General features: G+C 36.8%; 1 long non-coding RNA gene across 1 annotated transcript; it reads left to right on the plus strand.

Annotated features, from left to right (window-relative positions):
* The first annotated feature begins 742 nt into the window (after positions 1-742).
* LOC148181685 (uncharacterized) lies at positions 743-1,331 on the plus strand. Its single transcript, XR_015771730.1, has 2 exons — positions 743-941; positions 997-1,331. It is a non-coding gene; the product is annotated as an uncharacterized LOC148181685 (long non-coding RNA).
* Positions 1,332-10,340: the final 9,009 nt, after the last annotated feature.

Consider the following 10,340-nt stretch of genomic DNA (forward strand, 5'->3'; position numbering starts at 1 on the left):
GACGTCACAAAAGCATCAAAAATCGGAAAAAGCTCGTGCCCAACCGCACCTTCCAGCTGGTGACCGGTACGACAGTGGTGATCGCACGTGACAGGCATAAGTTAGACGGGCGGCCGAGGCATTCCGAGGTACTGGCTGTCAGTGGCCGCTTTGTGAAGCCGCTTTCTGCGACCAGAGTACGACACCGTTGCTTACGACCACCGTTTACTATCACTGACTCCTGTCCCAACCCCGCCGATGCCGTTTGTCTTTCTTTAAACAAACACACAAGCAGATACACGACCAATCTACACCGTGTATAAGCTTTATTCTCATTGACCAGAGGCTGTACCATCTACCTACCACATTTTATCGCTCCATTTCCAACGTAATTTCGAACGCAAGACGGAAATGACGAAACGGGATGACGTACCTGATCACGCGTAAGGAATACAAAAGGCAAGACGCGAAAGAGGTGTTTTGGCGGAAATATTTGGGATCGAGGCGGCCGTGGCGGCGATCTGCATGTCGGAGATTGACGCCTGTAGCCAAAATATTGAGTGTCTTAAAAATTCCTAGTCCCAATTTTGGCGCGAAAATAGAAACTGCCTTACTAAATACGGATAATTTATCGATGATTTAAGTTATGAAAGTTTGTTTTGTTCGTTTTGCAACAATCCTTTGTCGGTGTGTGATACCCCGCTCTCTGTGGACAGTGCACCGGTTTAGGGAATTGCAAAAATCGGTTGACATAACTTAGTATATGCCGAAAAGCGGTCTGTGCATCGGCTACCGCAAGTACGGTGTCCACTCTTGGTTGTGTACAGTCAATTCAAGAACGTTGCAGCATTTCCATATCAGAGCCTGCTATGCAAATCTAGAATCAAAGATGCCGGTGCCTGCACGTTACCATGGTTACCCGGACGCAATTGTTTATATCCCTCGTTTGTAGAGAGCTGCCTGTGAGCTTTTTTGTCTCCGATGCGTTTTTGTCCGTGCTGAGATTTTTGCTTGTAGCCTTCTTCTGTTTGCCGCACAATCTTAAGTTATGGACGTCTGACGCTGACCGAAGAACGAAGAACGGCACTGGCTCTCCGAGAGTTGGCTCATGTAACACGACTGATTTAGGTATGGAGAAGATGACTGCGTCAGTTTTTTCTGAAGATTATTTAATGAGACCGAAAGGGACGCAAGGCAAGATTTACCGGTCACGACCAGGAGGAAGATCTTATCGGGGTAATAAGACTGCGACAACAATTAGAAGAACTAAGAGGATGCAATGACCACGATCCTCTTACAAAGTACCAACAAAAACTCAAATTATTTATATTTTTGTCTGCGGACTTTGGGAATAAAGAGACGTTTTGACAGCTACGGAGACGTTCGTGTCGCATTAACAACAAATACAAATAAATCACTCGTGATCATGAATGACTCGAACTTCAAGTACCAACTTTTGCAATACTGATAAACATGCCATCAATTAATGAAGATATTTCTAAAGTACTCAGAGTACTAATAAGATAACAAATCATTAAGAAAATCATACTATCTTCAAGGCCGCGACATTATAATCAGTGTTTATCAAATTCTGATTAATCAAGCCATGAGTAAGCTGTTTGACTGAAGAATCTTGAAATATAAAAAGCTGTTGGTAACTTTGCCTCCCTACATAATGACAACCATAAAAAGTAATCAGTGTAAAAAATCAGAGCCTATTAGACGGGTGTTCCGTGTAGTCTATTGTCGTCTGCTCTCTGCAAATTAGTTCAAATACGAAAAAACCTTTTAACACAAAAAGTAAAAGTATTTCAAAAATCGTTTAAAACCATCAGTTTTTAACAATAGAATTTCGAAATAATAAATGCACTGTTGCAGAGTAATATCCTTGTGTTATAATTCATGCTCTGCGTTATTTTTATTGTTAAATTTCAGAGCTTCAGTGGGTAGTAATTAAGTGTCAACGTTTCGAAACGATTTTATTTCTCATCAGGTTCCTTATTCAGTTTTTTCTCACGGTTTTTGGACGTCAATTTAATATTATCAGTCGACGAAGTTTTACGTTATTATCGCAAGAACCGAACAAAATAAAGTGCAAAGAAGTGAAAATGGAAAACGTGAGGATTTTATTCATGGTATTGTTGGTTGCCTAAATACCAGTCACGTTCCGATCAAATTAACTCGTCTCTTTCTTATTTTATTAAACTATCATGTCGGCAGCCCACCCAAAATGTCTTTACATGAAAACCGACACACAGGTGCCACATCGCCCCCTAATTGTAATTCCATAAATGCCCATTTATTAATACGCCATACGCCACACGTGTCTCTTACAAGCTCGACCGTCTCCAATACAAAAACATTGAAAAAAGACACGAATCTTGTAAAAAGGTGATTCACTTCGTTTCATAATGGTCCCTAATTGAATATTCTAAGCCGAAATGTTCAGTACACCAACCAAACCGTCGCTTTACCTGATATAAATTCTGATACGACCCTACCTAAAAAATCAGTGGCGGTTTTAATTGACAAATACGTCCCATTTCGTCGGTGACACATCCCAAATTTTGATGAATAAACCCATCTCCAGGACGAGATGGACGGATAAGAGACGAAGCGCCTACTGTTTGATAAATGTCCGAAAATGTTAAGAGGATGGCTTCGTGTGCATTGCGACAATTTATTAATTCAAGAGAGCGATGCGTGGAAAATATTCAAGGAGTGTGCCAGACCGGCACGTGCTCGACTAGAATGGAGCGATTGGGAAATTTTACAAAAAGGGGAAAGATAAGATAAAACGGGAGACCAAAACAGGGACGAATTAAAATAAATGAAAAACAAGTTAAGGAAAGGGCAAATATTTACTCCGGCGGGTCAAGGAGAAAAATTATCGGTGGAAAGTGGATGCATATTTTTAGTTTGCATATTCGGATTTTGTACACGCTATACTGTATGCATATTTTATAAATCCAATGCATATTAAAATTAAAATCTATTTCAGGAATATTTGGTATTTTTACTCTTACACTTTCCAAGTGCAGTACAATCTAAAAACTTTAATTTTGTAACTTAGCACACTTAATAATCAAGCTGAAAGTACACCAAATTTCATTGTAATATCTTTAAAATTACCGGAATTAGAATTCTTAACACAAAAAATTAAAAAAATTTAAATTCGACCAAGACAAAAAAATTCTAAATTGCGTGTTTTTGGTTGGATCGTTTTGTAACTTAGCACACTTAATAATCAAGTCGAAAATACTAAGTTCCCCAAATTTCATTGTCATATCTTTAAAATTTCCGGAGTTACAATTTTCAACAGAAAATATTGAAAAAATTTTAATGCGACCGAAGACAAAAAAATTCTAAATTGCGGTGGGATCGATTTGTAATTTAGCACACTTATTAATCAAGTTGAAAATACTAAGTTCGGCAAATTTCATTGCTATATCTTTAAAATTACCGGAATTACAATTTTTAACACAAAATATTGAAAAATTTTAAGTTCGATCAAAGACCAAAAAATTCTAAATTGCGTGTCTTTGCTTGAATCGTTTTGTAACTTAGCACAATTAATAACCAAGTTGACAATACTAAGTACGCCAACTTTCATTGTCATATCTTTAAAATTTCCGGAATTACAATTTTTAACACAAAATATTAACAAATTTGTAGTGCGACCGAAGACAAAAAATTCTAAATTGCGTGTCTTTGGTTCGATCGTCTTGTACACAGGTAATAATCAAGTTGAAAGAACAAAGTTCACCAAAAATTTATTGTTATACATATCTCTTTAAAATTACCAGAATTACAATTTTAAACACAAAATATTGAGAGGATCCAGAAGATTTAAAGAAACCAAAATCTAGTTCAAAATATTTATAAACCTAAAAAAACCTGGAAAATAAAAACAACTGCGGAATCTTCATCCATAAAATACCATTATTTTGAAATTTTGGAAGAATCAGAAAAATTTAAAGAAATTTAAAGAATTCAAAGAAGAAAAAAGCAAAGACAAGAAGAATTTCAAATGTAAGAATTTTTTTTAACAATGTGAAGAATGAATTATGAAAAAAGTCCATCCAAAAAACGAAAAAATCTAAGTATTACAAAAATAATTAAAAAATGAAAACGAATATACATAGTTATGAAAAATCTATTAATGATTCACGTTCGGTAGAAGTAACAAAATTTAGTAAGTTTTATTTTTGAGCTGTGTAACTAAGGTTATAACTTTTCTAGTGTAATGCCTTGTAAAACAGATGTCATCCAAATGACAGTTTTTGGTTTGTCATTAAAGGTAAATATTTATTTTTCAAACGAAAAAGAAGAAAATCATCAGAGCTCCGAATCAGATTCAACTAGTTCATAGATTTGATCTTCTGAATCTGACTCAGTTAATTTTTCGATGTGTCAAACAAAGTTTTTCCAGTTTGGTGTGCATTGCGAAATTGATTTCAACCATAAAAAACCTATCGATTTCTGCAGGAAAATATCCTGTTTTATTTTTTTGAAACTAGTTGTCTTGTAATAGTTGATTCCATCTCGTTTTATTGTCAAATTTGAATGACAAATTTATTGGTCTGTCCAATAAATTTGTGATGCCAATGTTTAATGCCTAGTTACTTCAGAAATCTAAAGTGACACAAAAGTATACGTTAGTTACTTCTACCGAACGTGAATCGCTAATAGAAAGTATATCAAAGAAAGATAATAAAGATCTAAAAAATGTCATTTATCTTAGGGGATTTACAGGATATAAAGATTTTGAACAATAATCCAGAGATTCTAAAAGACGATCCAAATCGCATTTTGGACTCTGAAATTTGCTAGTGTGTTGGTAGCCCTGCTCAGCTTGACACTTGACAGTTTATGCCGTCGTTTGACAGTATCAGCGTCTTCTAAATTAAAAGTATAATTTAATTCCACAATGGGACAATATACCGTTCCCACCGAATTTTTATACAAAGTCGTCATAGCCGGTACAAAAAATCATTTTGACCATTACAAACCTTGTTATTATGACACGTCATAGAGGGAAAGACACAGGAAACGAGAGTTAATGAGGCGCTCACTCTCCGATCCAAAAGTGTTTCTTTCTCTCCACCACCAACAAAAACTGTGCTTTTGCCCGTATATTTTGATACAAAAACCTAATAATTAGTAGTCTATAAAAACAATTACCCATTTAATTAAGCAAAGATGGAGATGGTTATCACGAGAACAATGCAGATATTTCACTGTTGCTTAGTTATGGTAATGTGGACGAATGTAAAGCTTCTTTATAATGTCGGCCATAAGGTCCAGATTCACACCTTTCGCAATGTGAATTTAAAAAGCGGAAAATTAATGTTGTTTTAGTTTATTCGATGAAAAGCGTTGAATTTTCCGTGTGAGGGCGGCGGCGACGGAGCCGATTTACCTTCAGAATGTCGTGCATCAAGATCTCGTATTTACTTATGAAATTTAATGGTTTCAAAGCATGTTATTACCAGCGAGATAATCTAAAATACTTAATATTACACTGCAAATATTAAGGCCGTAATTACAGTAATTTCACGAAATTTTGAACGGCGACGACTAAATTGTGCATTAGGGCCTTCGTCACGTCCGAATCGAAAAAATTCAATCAATTTCAAATCGAATCATGGAAATAATTAGATCGCTCGTTCTGGGAAGTTAATTGATTGATGATTGGACGCAACAACGGCTTTTTAACAGTGTAGCGACGAATATCTCGGTGAATGTGTGGGAGTTAAAGCAGACCCTAACAATAAATTGATTATATATTTACCCGCCTGATTATAGTTATTAGAGAAAACATTATATGCTAGAAGGAGTGGTTCGAGGAGGATTTTTTTCTTTTGTTTTTAACGTACCAGTGCTTTAATGTCCTCTCTTTAATTGTTTATTTTAGTTCGGTACGACGCTTTTTACGACAAATGTGGGGAGGGCCCGATAAGCCCTTCGGCGACCCACCTGACCTAAGGGGTCATCTATTAGACAATGACATGAGAAAAAATAGGGACGATTATTCTAAGGAATATTCAACGAATTAACTCATTTGCATGCTCGGATTTGGCGGAAATGACGACGTTGCAATGTGGCAGACATTTTTTTATTTATTAAACCATTTACATTTTCGTTGTATTTTTAAAAGCGCACCACATTCACACATGTTTTTTCGAACAACCACCGAGACGGTCAATATTATCATAACTTACATCTAAAAACAGATAAAGAAATAGATTAAATACTTCAAAATAAGGTGTACTTTGGCCGGATTTCGACGTAGCTATAATGATTTCCAAGCATGACATCGATGCTCTAGTTCCGCCGGAAAAGATATTAGACTTCGATCGCTGAAAAACTCTTTAAAAACTCATTTTCTGTTAACTGTCTCGTTAACGTCAAGAAGGCGTGGAATTTTTTGAGGTTGCTTGCTCTGTTCGTCTCCCAGCTGTCATCTTCTGTTTTTAGAAGCTCTTTTGGACAATAGTTTTATTGATTTTATAAGAAATTTGTGTTGCTGTAGATTTAATTAGTGATCATAAATTTGTAATCGCAAATCACCTGTGGAATTCAACAGTATGTCTATGATTAAATAGTAATTCGGATCACAAGGCCGGAAAATGTTCTTTGGAAGTCTGAGTGAATTTGCGAAGACGAGGCTAAGCCGCATCGTAGCAACACGGAGACTTCAACAACAAAATTAAAAAAATCAAAAAAAAAAATTCTGATCTAGTCACTTTTACTGCTTAAGGTTGATCTCCTAGTAGATAACTATTTTGGAAATAAAACATACTAACTAATACTTCAGCAGATTCCTGTATCAATTGATGACATTGCGATACCAACCGGTAAACAAAAAAAATATCTAGTTTCTTTTTTGAAGGCTAGGCCGCCAAATGCCGTTTTCCGGCCCATTTATGTCTCCAAAAACGTTAAAAAAAACGACGGCCTAAAAAAAGTCCTTAAATTTGATAGCCAAAATGCAAAACGCAGGAGTACTTATTCTCAAAAAATTATTCATTAACACAAATAATTTAATCACAGACATAATCCAAAATTTTCCAGGCAACTCTGAGAACAAATTTTATTCGAGCACATGACGGAAATCCCAGAAAATCGTAAAAATCTTTTATCCCAAGATCAGTAGACACATATCGAAAATGACAGGCGCTACTCGGTCAACTAGATAACAACACTGTGATTGAAAGTGTTTATTTTTAATGTTGCAATCCAAAAACGGTCGTAGAAAACTGTCTAAAAAATGATTTGATGATGCCAACAGTTAAGGCAATAAAATATTCCTTAAATTACAGTATTTTTTCTCAAATTTGGACTCCAAACATGTTATTTTCTGACTAATTTTGTACGAGGACAATAAACAAGTTTTCTGGCCTTCACGTTGATTTTTGCATGTCAATTTGACGAAGACTACAAAAAAGCAACAAAATTTAATATTCAAGCGAAGTCTTCGATTACGTAAGAAGTAGACGGAAAAATTAGAAAGAGGTAAGTTATCAAGAGGATTTGAGAGGCGCTTAAGTAGCTAGCTAATCAACAGATAAACTGTAGAAGCTTTTGATAAATTTAGTAAACATTTTACTCGACTTTACGTCATGGAATCTGATTTTGCTGGGAAAATTAGAGTCATTCTTCAAACTTTCTTCTGGCAAGCTTTCTCCGCTTTTAACAAAAATCCAGTAATTTAAAGTCTTCCTGAATTTTTTGCGCCCATCCATCTTATCTCTCATCGCGCTCCAAGCGGAAAAATCGCACACATTTTTAGAGGCCATCAAGATACTCAAAGTCCAAAAAAATGTCTTGCCTCTTCGTCGCGCAACCGTTACGTCTTTGTTCGATTTTTGGTGAAAAGATCGTTTTACACCGCCTAAATTCGGGGTACCGAATGTTAATTAGTGTGGTGTGCGGTGACCCGCGACGTCTAGATGGTAAAAAGACGGTACTATCGGGAATTATCGGCTCATCTACAAACGGCACCCATCTACCGGAACCGGAAACAGCCCAACAACACAAGCGTTAACTCTTTTCCGACCCATCCTTGGTGGCCAACTTATCCATAGCCATGGAGACGTTCACCACTTCCAGGATGGATGGCAACGAAGAGTTCATCTCCTTGAACAACTTTATGCTAATTGGAAAATTTCCGCACTTGCCATGGGAGAATTTTGAGTGTGGGAGCCTTTGTTTCCGACGAACGCAAGGTTACAGTGGCTGCTAACAGTTACATACTCTAGGAAGGAACTTCGTTTTAATTCGTAATTAACAAAAGTTCACACATATTTAATATATAACTGCGTTTATGTTTTTTTGCTATTATAGTACACGAATTAAGAACAGATGGGAGATAAGAGGAAGTGGAGCACGCAATTACCCGCCGCGAAAACGGCCAAAGTGAAAGAGCGGAAGGAGAAGAAAATCGCGCTGAATTTGCGAAGCTTTCAAGGCTTGGTAGTACCAACTTCAAGAAAAAAGAAGAAAAAGAGCGTCATTTCTTGCGGTTTCCATGTCTTCTTTGTGTAGGTACTTCTGAGAAGCTCTCGTTACTTGTGCAATAAAATTGACACTAAAATATAATAAATCCATGAGATTAAGAGGCAGCTTCTCCGAAGCTGGAAAAGTGAAATTGCGTTAGCGAAGATATCATTTTTGCCCCTAGAAAACTGCAACTTGGTCCAACAGAGTTGCCATGGCGTGGCAGAAATACGCAAATATTTTTTTACCGATTAAGTAGAAACTTTTGGTACTTGAGTAGTTTTGAAAACAGCATGATTGGGGGAAAGTCTTGTGTTTTCGCACCGTGTAAAGTACGCTCTAGATGTCACACTAAGCGCGTTCATGGATTTTTGATTCTTATCCTCTGTGACAGGCACGAAGAAGAGTCGCGCATAGAAAATGGGTAAATTCGCATACCAAACGAAATTTACGACTAACTAAACAAATTTCCTCCATTACCATAATCCCGTCCATTGAATATTCATGACCGAACTAGTGGAAGAGTTGATTTTGAGACCATTTGACCGGAAATGACGGCAAAAGGTCGCCGGAAGTCAGGTTAAAAGTCAATTGTATGCCGGTGTCATCACACTCGAACAAACCAACAAATACGACACGCAAAACGAAAGTAAAAAGCGACAACCCCAAGTGCACTAATTACATTACACTCTGATTATTAGGTAAATAAAAAGTGACAAAATGCACACACATGTTTTCACTTTTGCTAAAGGTAGCCATGCGCGGCAAATTCGTCTTCAAGTTAAATTTACCGAAACGCCGAGTGTCGGAGTCTTGCGCCCCAATAACTAGAAAGATGTCTCTCCTAATCAACGACACTGTGAAAGTTTACCGGTCTTTACACGCGAAAATCGCGCAAGAGACACCAAATCTGGACGGGGCGCTGGCTAACCCTTGTGAAGGTTTGATGAAATACAATTTGCCTTCATTTCACGCCTGACAGAGCCGGCTAAAGCAAAATAAAAAATACACTTCCTCTTGCATCTGAAATGAATTTATGGTTTGATTCCTGTGTGTTCTGACTACGAATATTGTGGCCCATCAACCACCAGCTACAATTATATGCAACAAGTGTCAGGTTAAAACCCTTACACCTGTTCCGTGACGTCAGCTCTAACTTCCTGTTCTCACGAGATCTCATCGCGCCGAAATAATTACATCCGAGCGGACATCGCACTCTTTCCTTCACTAGGTTGAAGGGAGTTTAGCATTCTCCTTCAAATGATTAAACACAAGGGTGATCTTCAACTTGGAAGCAAAAGTTGAATTCTGAATTCCAGGTATTAGATATGCAAATTGACAAACACAACCTTGACTAGTGACTTGTAGGAATTTAATTAATTTACCTTCTGACGATAACGTCAATGTTGAGGAAACACGAACCTGGCCGAAAATTTTGACGACAGAAATTGGTTGTTGTAGTTCAGAGACATACTTTTAATGCGGGCCTATGTCATACCCAAATGCTTATTATTTTTCATTTTTCTATTACGCATGTACGGACACTGCACGTGTACAAAAATTAGCATTCTCGTGATTTTAAATTGTCATTTGCCTCATAGACAATTCAATATAGAACAAAAGATCTATTTGAATCGGCTTCTTATTAAAATCTTCCAGCCGGGTTCATCATGAGACTATTCTTTCAATCTACTTGTATTCAAATAAGAAATATCATTAAATGATAAAAGTCATATCGTGATGGTATGACCAAGCAAAATTCAGAAGATCTTCTAGGACGTCGTTGAAAATCAACACTTGCTTATTCAAAGAAAACCAAATTAGCGGAACTGCTAGACAATAGAAGGAACACCATGATG

Source organism: Gnatocerus cornutus, chromosome 1 (genome assembly GCF_029298725.1).
Source record: "Gnatocerus cornutus isolate USDA-ARS CGAHR chromosome 1, icGnaCorn1.1, whole genome shotgun sequence".
NCBI classification, from domain to species: Eukaryota; Metazoa; Arthropoda; class Insecta; order Coleoptera; family Tenebrionidae; genus Gnatocerus; species Gnatocerus cornutus.